A 12,499-nucleotide genomic window follows, 5' to 3' on the forward strand; every position below is an offset into this window, starting at 1 on the left:
GTTCACAGTGATAGTGGGATTGATGTTTGAGCAATTCATGCCTAAAACAGCTGTCTTATTAACAGCTTTGTAAATCACAGTATTACAATAAAAATTGAAATTAAAAAATATCAATATTGTGTAATATATAATCCAGATATGTAGTGTAGTGAACTACATGCATGGATACATTTAAGTATGAAATACAGTGAAATAACTGAAAATAAAGATCAGCCAACTAGTTTATAAAGTAATTAAATACAAAATACATTTTTTGTTTGTGTTTTTGGCCACATCTGGTGACACTCAGGGGTACGTACTCCTGGCTATGTGCTCAAAAATCGTGCCTGGCGCTTTCTCGCTTTTCTCCGCCATCGCAGCCGTGCGAATGTGGCCAGTGTTCGCCATGTCTTCCCACAAGACGTTTAGATCAAGCGGTTCCTGGCTAAGAAACAAAAGCAGAACCGGCCCATTCCTCAATGGATTCGGATGAAAACTGGTAATAAGATCAGGTACAATTCCAAGAGGCGGCACTGGAGAAGAACGAAGCTGGGTCTGTAAGGAATTCCACGAGACACGCATGTGCCCATATGAGCCAACAGGGTGCTAGCAGCATATTGCACACACACGGTGCAGAAACGGACTTTAAGTGATGGGAATGTCTTGGTTCAATCATTGTTTCCTCTTTTAGAAGCTATACTTGCTTGACTCAATAAAACTGAAGCCTGTACTTGGCTTGCTGACAAAATAATGATAATAAATTATCTTCAAGAACCTTCAAAAAAAATCGTTCCTGGCTTGGGGGACCATATGGAATGCCAGGGGATCGTACCTTGGTCCTTCCTAGGCTAGTGCATGTAAGGCAGGCACTTTACTGCTTGTGCCACTGCTCCAGTCCCTTTTTGTATTTTTTTAAATACATTTTTAAAAAAGAAATATAACTTGTATTAAATGATTTTAAAGCATTTCCAAGAGGATTCTGAAAAGATGGCAGAGCCAGAAACCTTCAGGAATCTCTGCCCACCTAACCAAAATGCGTCATGGCAAAATTTGTCTGGCCTAACTGAAGTAGACTCTGAAAGCTTGCTCTTAAAGTTTCACTGAAAGTTTAGAGCTCCACGGGGTAATTTCAAATGGATTGTTGAGATTAGACTTGATTCGGTTTAGCTCAGTATATTGACAGCTGTCTATCATCCACCCTGGTCCTGAAGCAGGTAACTGTGATACCTGTACTCCAAGTACCTAGAGCACATTATATACAACTTGTAGGAGTTGTTGAGGAGGTGAGAGGGAGAATTGTCCAAAAGGATCCCATTCTTTGAATATCGGGAATCTGGTTAAAAAGACTTGAGAAGCAGGCAGCTGTGCATGCACCCACTCCACCATTGTAAGGTCCCCTTTCCCCAGAAACATATGACTGCCAGGGCAGAAAAAAAACTTGTATCCTTTATAGTCCCTCCTATTCTCCTTATTTCTCTCCTTTATCTGTTGTGGAATCCAGAGATTTGGATTTGCAAAACAACTTCACAGATGGGAAAATTCTGAACATGGCCACACATGTCCAGAGAAAAACTGACAAATAACTTGAGAAAACATTGTTTACACCTCAGACTATAATAATTGGAAGGCAAAAATAGTTTAAAAAATAAATACCTCCCCCAATTAAATTCATGGAAGGGAGAAAATCTTATTTTTACAGTTATCACGTCACTATAGTCAAATATCCAGTTAACCACAACAGCAACAATAAAATAACAAGGAACACAGATAGAAAACTATAACAACTCAAGGGTAGACAGGGAAATCAGTAGAAACTCTCAAGGAAGAAAGATTTGGTGGTGGATGTGCTCACAAAGACTTTAACATAACTGTTTTAATAAAAATCAAAGAACAAAGGGAAAATATGGAGAAAGTTAAAAAAAATGATGGCTGAACAATAAGTATATATCAATAAATGGAAAACCTAAAAATAATGGAAAAGAAATTCTGGAGCTGAAAATACTATAAGTGAAACACTGGTAGAACCATCTGCAGATTTTCAGATCTTACCATTGAAATAATCAAATCTTTGAAACTGAAGGAATAAAAGGTTAAACAAAAGTGAACAGAATTTAACAGATCTAAAGGACATCATCTCACAGACCAATATAGGCATTTGGGAGTTCCAAGAAAAGCTATATAAGATCATACAGAATACTTAAAGAAATAGTGGTAGAAACTTTCCAAATCTGATGAGAGACATAAATGTTATATCCGAGAGGCACAGCACATTCCAAGAACTCTAAGAAATCCACACTGGTGCATATTATAATCAAATTTTTAAAAGACAAAGACAGAGAAAACTTTGAAAGCAGCAAGATAGACATGAAACCATCACATAAAAGGAATCTCCCCAAAGATTTTCAATAGACTTCTCTTTAGAAAGCATGGACGCCAGAAAGCAGTGCATTGATGCATTCAGAGTGCTAACAGAAAACAGAAATTACCCTGCAAAAGTGAGGGAGAAAGTTAGACACCTTCCTAGATAAATTAAAAATTCAGATTTTGTTTCTACTAAACTTTGCCTGCAAGAAATGCTCAAGGGACTTCTATAAGGTAATGAAAAGACATGAGACAGAAATTCAAACCTGTATAAAGAAATAAAGATCTCAGAAGCATTGTGTATGGGCATTGATAAAGGCTAATATTATTGGAAGAGTGGCTTGTCATTGTGCCTTTTTCCCTGTACAATTTAAGAGGCAACTAAAGAAATCTATACTGTAAAATCAAGTGTTATTTTAGCTCTGGGTTTTTTATTGTTTTCTTATAAATTTAAGAGACTAATAAGTTTAGAAAATAGTTTGTTTGGGCCACACAATGTATGAGAATGAGATTCTGTCATGTTGACAACTGAAAGGAATGGGTGATGGAGTAATAAAGGAACAATTTTTGTGTGTGATTGAAGTTAAGCTGCTATGAATTCAAATTAAAATACTACAACTTTTGGATATTAAATGTGATCCCCATGGTAGCCACAAGGAAAATAGCTATAGAATATTCACAACAGGGAATTTAAAAGGAATCTAAATATGTTAATATTTAAAGAATGAACTAGACACAAAAGGGAATAATAATTCAAAAAATGAGTGGGGGAAAAAGGCTATCAGACATACAAAAATACAGCATGGCATATGTATGACCCTTACTCCTCATTAGTAATTACTTCAAATGTAAATTTAATTAAATTTTCCAATCAGAAGACAGAGATCAACAAAATAGATAAAATTATGTGATTCACTTATGTGATATCTGTATGACTCTCACTTTAGACATAAATACTGAAATACACTGAATTCAAAAGGATGCAAAAGATGTTTAATGCAAATGGTAACCAAAAGAGAATAGTTGCTATACTGTTATGACACAAAATAGACTTTAAATTTCAAAGTGCATAAAAAGAAAATAATTTAAAATTAATAAAAGATTCAATAAACCAATAAAATATAATAATTATTAACAGTTATATATAAAATGATAATTAAATTACATTAAGCAAAAACAAAGAGTTTGGGTCAGAAAGATAGTACATCAGATAAGGCATTTGCCTTGCCCACAGCTAACCCAGGTTCACTTCCTAGCACTATATTTGGTTCCTAATCCCCACCTGAGCACAGAGCCAGGAGTCAGCTCTGAGTACCAAGTGTGGCCCTACCAAATTAAATAAAAAAGGAAAAAAAATGAAAGGAAGAAATAGTTCCTACGGTAATAGGTATACAGACCTTACTTAAAACAATGGATAAGTCAATTAGACATAAGAAAATAAACATATACAATTAAATAAATCAGCTATATGTATCAGACATATTTTGAAACTCTAAAAATTTGTTGTTTGAAACCTAACACCAGAAGTATACACATTTTTCTCAAGTACACAGGGGACATTTTCCAAGGTAGCTGTGTGTTAGATAACAAACTAAGTCTTAATATATTTTAAAAGATAGATTTCATAAGAAGTATCTTATCTAGCAACAGCAGAAAGAAGTTATAAGTCCAATAGATAAAATGGCAGAAAATCTACAAAACTGTGTAGATTAAAAAGCATACTGTTGAACAATGAATCAAAGAAAAAAATCACAAGGGAAATTAGAAAATATTTAGAGACAAATGGAAACAAAAACACAATATACCAAAGCTTATCAGTCACAGACAAAGCAAAGGGGGAAACTTAAGTTTATACTTAAAAAATAATAATAAAATGAAACAGAAGACCTCAAATCAGCAATCTATTTAAGGAACAGTAACAAAATTTAAACCCAAAGCAGGCAGAAGAAAGAGAATAATAAAGATTAGAACAGAGATCACTGAAATTAAGAACAGAAAAACAAAAGAGAAAATTTATTAAAAAAAAATTAGGGGCCGGAGAGAAAGTATGCAAAAGGATGGTGGTTCGAATTCCAGCATCCCATATGGTCCCCTGAGTCTGCCAGGAGCAATTTCTGAGCACAGACTCAGGAGTAACCCCTGAGTGCTGCCGGGTATGACCCAAAAACAAACAAAAATAAATAAATAAATTAATTAAATTAAATTAAATAAATAAAAATCAGACCTGCTAGGACTTGGGGATGTGCTGAGACACATCACCGAGCAAATGTTAGGCCATGAGTTTATTAGATCCCCTGAATCCCTGCACACTACAGAGTGTGTACCACAACTCTTCCATATATACTCATATCACCGCACGAATAACAATTGGTTCTTCTCCAAAAAAATCATTAAAATTGACAGGTCTTTTGCTAAATAAACTAAGAGAAACAGATTACTCAAATTGTCAAAATCAGAAAAGAAAGGGGGACCATTACAACTAGTTTCTAGCAATGGAAGACATAAAAAAGTTTGATTGAGATTGGGTTATGAAGATGAAGTGCACAAAATCACAAAACACAGAATCTTCCCAAGCTGCATCTTAAAGATGGATAAATCTGTAATAATTAAGGAAGATTGAAGCTATTATCAAAGTTTTATCTCTTTTAATATCTTTATTTAAATATCATGATTACAAACATGATTGTAGTTGGATTTCAGTCACAAAAAGAACATCCCCCTTCACCAGTTAACATTCCCACCACCAATGCACCTCCTCTCTCTCTACCCACACCCTCTGCCTGTATTCGAGACAGGCATTCTGCTTCTCTCACTCATTAACATTGTCTTGGTAGGTGTTAGTGTTCTAACTGAACTCACCCCTTCTCAAGGTATCCTTCAGACCCACATCTCTGGGCATTATTATAATTATGTCTTTTATTTTCATGAAAACCCATAGATAAGTGAGACTATTCTGTGTGTCTCTCTCTCCCTCTGACTTATTTCACTCAGCATAATAGTTTCCATGTTCATCCATATAGGAAAATTTCATGAATTCATCTCTCCTGATGGCTGCATAATATTTCATTGTGTATATGTACCACAGTTTCTTTATCCATTCATCTATTGAAGGACATCTTGGTTGTTTCCATAGTCTGGCTATTGTAAATAGTGCTGCGATAACTATAGGTGTGAGGAAGGGATTTTTGTATTGCATTTTTGTGTTCCTAGGGTATATCCCTAGGAGTGGTATACCTGGATCATATGGGAACCCAATTTCCAGTTTTTTGAGGAATCTTCATATTGATTTTTATAGAGGTTATGATTTTTTATGATTCATAAAGGTTTATGATTTTCATAAATGCCTAGATGGCATTCTCACCAGCAGTGAATGAGAGTTCCTTTCTCCCCAGATCCCTGCCAGCACTAATTGTTCTTGTTCTTGATGTGTGCCAGTCTCTTTGGTGTGAGATGGTACTTCATTGTTGTTTTTGATTTGCATCTCCCTGATAATTAATGATGTGGAACATTTTTTTCATGTGCCTTTTGGCCATTTGTATTTCTTCTTTGAAAATTGTTCATTTCGGGGCCGGGCGGTGGCGCTAGAGGTAAGATGCCTGCCTTGCCTGCGCTAGCCTTGGACGGACCGAGGTTCGATCCCCCGGCATCCCATATGGTCCCCCAAGCCAGGAGCAACTTCTGAGTGCATAGCCAGGAGTAACCCCTGAGCGTTACCGGGTGTGGCCCAAAAACCAAAAAAAAAAAAAAAGAAAAAAGAAAAAAGAAAGAAAATTGTTCATTTCTTCTCCCCATTTTTTGATGGGGTTAGATTCTATTTTCTTGTTAAATTCTTTCAGCAATTTGATATCTTAGATTAGCCCCTTATCTGGCGGGTATTGGTGAATAGTTTCTCCCATTCTGTGGGTGGCTTTTGTATCATAGGTACTATTTCCTTTGAGGTGCAGAAGCTTCTCAGCTTAATATATAGTCCCATCTGTTTATTTCTGTTTTCACTTGTATGGAGATGGTCTGAACATCAGCAATTGATAGATATCTCACTTGTGGCCTATACACTCAGTTAATGAGTATTCAGTGAAAAAAATTAAAAGAATAAATAAAATAAAAAGAAAGAAGAAAAAAGAACAAAAGGAGAAAGAAAAGAAAAGGTAACCCATAAACCAATGATGTAGATTCATCTCAAAATAATTTTTGCTGAGTAGAAGGAAGCCAGATTTTTAAAGTGCATATATTATATGTGTGTCAATTTTATAAACTTCTAGAAGTTGCAAACTAATCTAAAGTGACAGCAATCAGATTGGTGCTCAGCAGCCAAGGACTGGCTTTTCCCGAGAGGAAAGGATTGCAACATAACACAGTACATTTGGGATCAAGATGTATATATTCATGATCTCAATTATGATGTTGATTTCAGTGGTGTGTACATATGCCAGAGCTTAGCAAGAGATGCTAGGGCCACTCACTGGCCAGAAGCTCCTACTTTGTAAGTTTGAAGAGGCCTGCTGGTTTTGGAGGATGGGATTCACATGAGGAGCTGATGACTTCAGATAGAATACCATCATTCTTGCCTAAGTGAGAAATGGAGCCTGCATTTCTCTGAATGCATTGGCTGCAATCCCGCTGGTGTTTTCTTAACACACTATCATATTCTTCCAATGGAGGCTTATGTAAATTTGTTTTCTGTTATCAGGGTGGCTTGTTATTAATAATCAATGGAGTTTGCTTTGCCTGGTGCTGTTCGAGGTATAGAGACGACCTGGGCACAGATATGACCCCTGTAGGGGCTCTTGGTCATCTTAGGCTTTTGGGAGCAAGAATGCCATGGGCCCATACCTGAATAATAGCAGAAGAGAACTGATCACAATCATGAGGCTGGGAGGAAGAGATGTAGCTTCAGTTTGGTCCAGTTTGGCATAATTTTCTTCCTTTGCACTTACAGAGTGCATAACTCTATAAAGTCCAAACCCAACTTGTGACAGCCTCACCCTCGTGCTCTCCTCTATTCACCTGTAGTAACCTCCCATCACCCTGCCTCCAAATTTCATCCATTAAGGTGGGCTCACTGGAAATCAGGGGCACACATAAATCCTCTGAAGTAGGACCATGCAGGTAACATATCACAAGGCATCTCTGGTCATGTCCAAGTAAACCATGTGGCACTTGGGGAAAGTGCTTCTGAACATGCTAGTACTGAGCTGGAGATCTATTCTGGGAGCCAGTATAGCTCTCAGGCTCAGACAGGCCAGAGAAGGGGCCTTCCCAGCATAGGGTAATGCCTGTATCAGGCACTGTAATGGGAGAGAACCTGGACACCATATTGAACCTGCTGGGGGAGGATGTAGCCTGAAAGAAATGCCATATCTTGAGAACCTTCAAGCCACTGGTGAGGGATCTGCTTAATATCCTAAAAGCTGTGAGAAGATATGTACTTCACCCCTAGAGGGGTCCCCACTGAGAACACTGGGTGCCTCTGGGAGGCCAAGTGCTCCATCCAGGCACTCGATCCAGAGCAGGTGAGCTCAGCCCTCAGTAAGGCCACTATACTGGGAGGAGACTCTGCTCTGATGGCTGGTCCTGGCTTGCTTCTCGGCAAGCCACCAAATTGGGCCCTGGCTTTTCCCCAGGAGCTGCTACCCTGTACCTCAGCATTAGTTCGATGTTTAGGAGCTACCAGCTTCCCACTGTTTTCTGGTTTTGGCTTCAATTTTAATTCAGGGCCCAGGATTTATCTGACCATCTGGTCGTACTTTTTCTTTCGATTCGCAAGGCACCTTTAGGAAGAAGAGCAATGGGCTTCCAGACTTCCGAGCCAGCATGGGTCCAGGCCATGAGCAGGATCTGGGAAGCCATGCCTGTTGCAAGCAGGCAGACGCTTTATTTTTGGGAGCACTTTATTCTGATATACTTGCTCCTGGGTATCAGAATTTTCCTCCAATTCCTACTTTGCCTTGGTTGCCAAAGAGGAAACATTGTAGAATTATGAACCATGCAGGACACACACTCTCCCTTTAACCTTGCAGGGAGGACAGTCACTGAAAGGGCATTGACAGTGAAGTCAACCTGTGTGTCTGATCCAGTCATCCACCCCTCTGGATCACTCCATTGTAACATAGGAATAATATTTCTGTGTCTGTAGGGGAGTCTGCCATATATTTAAGTGAGTGAATGAACAGAATGCTGCAGTCATGAGTCCAGAGGTCTGACCTCCATTTCACCTCTTGCTCCCACCCTGAGCCTGCTCACAGCAGTGCCTGTTTGACCATAGCTAGATAGTGTAACATAATACATTCATCTCTATGCATGAAAGCAAGAAGATCACCACTTCTCTGGAATTTTTTAGCTCTTTCTTGATACTTTACAATGTTACTTCTGAAAGGCTCCTGCCCACCCTGTCTGTGACATCTCTGATTAATTTGCCTTGTAAACATCAGCTCCCAATCAAAAGCCTGCTCCTTTTCTACACTGGACAAGATTGGAGTGGAGAGAGGTGTTTGTGGCTCTGGATTCCCAGGTGGGACTTGTGTTTTTAACAGAGACCTATTTATTGCTATCACACTTATCCCCACAGTTGGCTTTGCTGCATGTCCAGGTTGTTGTACATCATTGTGACCAGCTCTAGAATTTTCCTTTTTATTCCCTGTTGCCCAGTGAACAAAGAAAATTCAGTACCTGTGATATTGGGGTTCCATATGGTCTGAGATAAGGAGGCAATTAAGCTTTAATAATTCTATATAGTGCAGTGACAAGCCCCCAGCTCTGAGTCTTTGGGCCTTTAGGAGATACCATGGAAGAAAGAGTAAATATATAAACTCAGCATGTTACTTTAATCTAGTGCTCACATGGATGTTTATTCCTCAAATAGAATGGTTTTAATCTATATTTATGGGCAATTCTGTAGGCTGGTCTGAAAAACTGTTCCCTTCCACATTTCTAATGTCTGGGTGAAAAAATGTTTCTGAAAGAGCTAGAGGTAAGAATGCTGAATTACCTGAACAGTTGTTTTAAACTCCAATAATTTTCCTCTATTATGAGAAGCTTCCAGGATTGAAGGCTGTGCAAGCATTCCATTCTGAATTCTTTGCAAAGGTGGCTTATTAGGTCAGCATTGTTCCCAGCCTTCCAAGCCTACCTTGATCTGTGGTGAAGGAATAGGCCTAAAAGGGGCCTAAAAGGAGCCCATTCCCCATGCCTTCCCCAGTCATGCCAGCTCCACAATGGCATCACAATACCCCTAATGGGTTGTAGTCTAGGTACCTGATCTTGTCTCAGTTTCCATCAGCCCTGACTTAAATGAATCTTGACAACTGAACTCCTTTGGTCTCTATTTATTCTGTTCCCATCCATGATTGCAATGCCCCTACCCTCCCTCTATTTTGTGGAGTAGGGAATCAACAAAAAGAGTTCAGATGTCCTCACTGGCCTCAGAGAATCCTGGGCTCATCACCACAGAGAAGATAGGTTTCTCACCCAGGTCCTTGGAAAGTCTATGTGCCCCCAATTCCACCCTGTCTCTGCCTGTCTCTTCATCTTTCCCCCAGCCCCACACCTGACCCACACCTTGCTCTTGAGTTGCTGTGGATAGTCTGCTCATTCAGTGTGATTGTTTGATTCATTATAAAATCGTATCAGACATCGGACCAATTCCTGAAATACGTGAAGGAGTCTCAACATGGAGCAAATTGAAATGCAAAATCCAATTTGAAAGGGGACAAACAGCACAAAGAAACATTTCACTTCAGTAGTTTTACACATCACTCCATTGATGTGAACAGCTTTTCAGGTTCACAATAAAAGGTATTTCATGACACTAGACCTTAGGGGAAAGGCACTGGGAAAACACTTGAAAGTATTTTTCTGCACATTTTCAGATGGCCAAAATAAGGCATAACAATACTGTGTGGCAGAGAGCATGGACCACTCCTTACTGCTGGAGAGCTGCACAACTAAGCAAGCAATAGCCCCTCAAAAAGCAGAAGTTCCAGAGGAATGAAATTTCTGGACACACAGAAACCTGAGCATAAAGGTTCATCACACCTCCATTTGTAAGAATTAAAATCCAGAAACAATCTAGGTGTCCTGATGGGTTGAGGAGGTATTACTGTAGCATAATTATACCACTGCATGGGACACTGCCAGTAAGAGAAGTAAACGAAGTGCTCAGTAATTGTGATGGCTCTTGGGGAACAGTACAGAGCACAAAGGAAGAAAGTAGCTCTAAATGGTTCCGGTGTCCATGGGTTCCTTTTGGATGGTAATATTTTTGAAAGGCCAATGTCCTGTCTGGGAGAATAGACTGTGTTATAGGTTAGAGATGGAATTAGGAGCATAACAGGAAGGAAGTATGTTTACTCAAGGACTCAGGGTTCTTTGTGACATAGGATCGGCTTTCAAGCTTGGATGTGATGGTGATGTGAAGTCTATAGGCACAGGGGAATTTTGTGGAATTAACTGTGTACACACTTGAATAAATGTGCAGCAAACTGGTATAAACTGAGTTAGCTTGATGGACTATCAAGCCAGTAGCATAGTTGTGACATTGTTTCACAGAATTCCAGATGATACCAGTAGGGCAAAGTGAGGAAAGGGCCCAAGATATTTCTGTGTATAGTTTACTTCAGCTACACATAAGTATACTCTTACCTAAAAATAAAGTTTAACTTTGGCCAGACAGATAGTATTATGATTACTTTGCACATGGTAGACCTGGATTGTATCCCTGGCACCCCATACAATGCCCCAATACACACTTAGAGTGATTCCTGAATGCAAAGCAAGGAGTAACCCCTGAGTACTGCCGTATGTAGGCCAATAAATAAAATTAAAAGTTTAGTTAAAAAATAAAAAAAATAGGGGCTGGAAAGATAGCATGGAGGTAAGGTGTTTGCCTTTCATGTAGAAGGACGGTGGTTCCAATCCTGGCATCCCATATGATCCCCTGAGCCTGCCAGGAGCGATTTCTGAGCACAGAGCCAGGAGTAACCCCTGAGCGCTGCTGAGTGTGACCCAAAAACCAAAAAAAAAAAAAAAAAAAAAAAGATCCAGAGTGATAAGCAGGTAGGGAGTTTGCCTTGTACATGTCAACCTAGTTTTACCTTTGACCCCCCAACATCCCATACCGATTCCCGAGTCTGCCAGGAGAATTCCTGAGCTCATTGCCAGAATTAACCCCTAAACACTGCTGAGTTTGCCCCCCCTCCAAAAATACCAAAAATATTTAATTGAAATGAATAAATAAATGAAGAAAAGGCTCTTCATTTATGTCAGAAATCACAAGTTGCTTATGGGCCTGTCACTATATCAAACCAGTGGTTTTCACATGCGGTCCCATCATTTTCATGAACAGGAATTCAGGGATAGTCCCCTTTTGTAGGCAAAAAGAAACTGAAATCCCAGATTGGTGAGTCATTTTTGCCTTTATGAGACAGTAGCCCTCATCTTTCAGAGTACAAAATCATACTCTGGTCACCTTGCCATAGGGGGGACTCTAAGGTCTCCTGAGCATGCTTGGTTGACCTGCCAGCTGCTGCTGCTTTACCTCTCAATCCAAATTCACCATTCTCTAGTGATAACTCCAGTGTCTCATAGTACAGGACCTGCATCCATTCACGCCTTCCAGATGAGAAGCAAAGACTCATGCAGTGTCAGAGACCAAAATGAGGCTTCTTTACCAAACACAGCAAACAAAGAATTCTTGCACAAAGCAGTCAGAAGCCCGGGCCAATGGGAGATAAAATGGCAAAGACATAGCACTGCAGCATAAGAGCATCAATTACAAGCTGAAAAGATGTATCTGTCTGAACACTTCTGATAATGAGGCTGTCAAGAAAGAGCCCTGGGGGAGATGTGTGAGTGACTGATCATTAGAAGGGAAAATAAATCCCAAGAGGACAAAATCATTTAAGGATAGATTTTTTTTCCCCCAAATGAACAAAGCTTTCAGTGGGTGGATAAAACAGTGAATAGAAAAGGGAAATGGAAAGGGAAGAGAAGCTAGGATGGGGTACTCTTATCAGAGGAATCTGTTTTTATAGTCTGACTCATAAGACATTGGGATTTCGTGCCCCCCCCCCAATGAAATATCTGATTGAAGTTAACCAGGATGCAATCAGACAGGGCCTCACTCTTAGAAAGAGTTGAGCTTTTGGGGGAATTGGGGGTATTG

General features: G+C 39.4%; 1 protein-coding gene and 1 pseudogene across 3 annotated transcripts in view; both read left to right on the forward strand.

Moving 5' to 3' along the window:
- NMNAT3 (nicotinamide nucleotide adenylyltransferase 3) overlaps positions 1-12,499 on the forward strand; it is a 93,069-nt gene that overhangs the window by 41,346 nt on the left and 39,224 nt on the right. The window lies entirely within an intron of this gene.
- Positions 354-634, forward strand: LOC126012101 (60S ribosomal protein L39-like; annotated as a pseudogene).

This window comes from Suncus etruscus, chromosome 6 (genome assembly GCF_024139225.1).
Source record: "Suncus etruscus isolate mSunEtr1 chromosome 6, mSunEtr1.pri.cur, whole genome shotgun sequence".
Lineage (NCBI taxonomy): Eukaryota > Metazoa > Chordata > Mammalia > Eulipotyphla > Soricidae > Suncus > Suncus etruscus.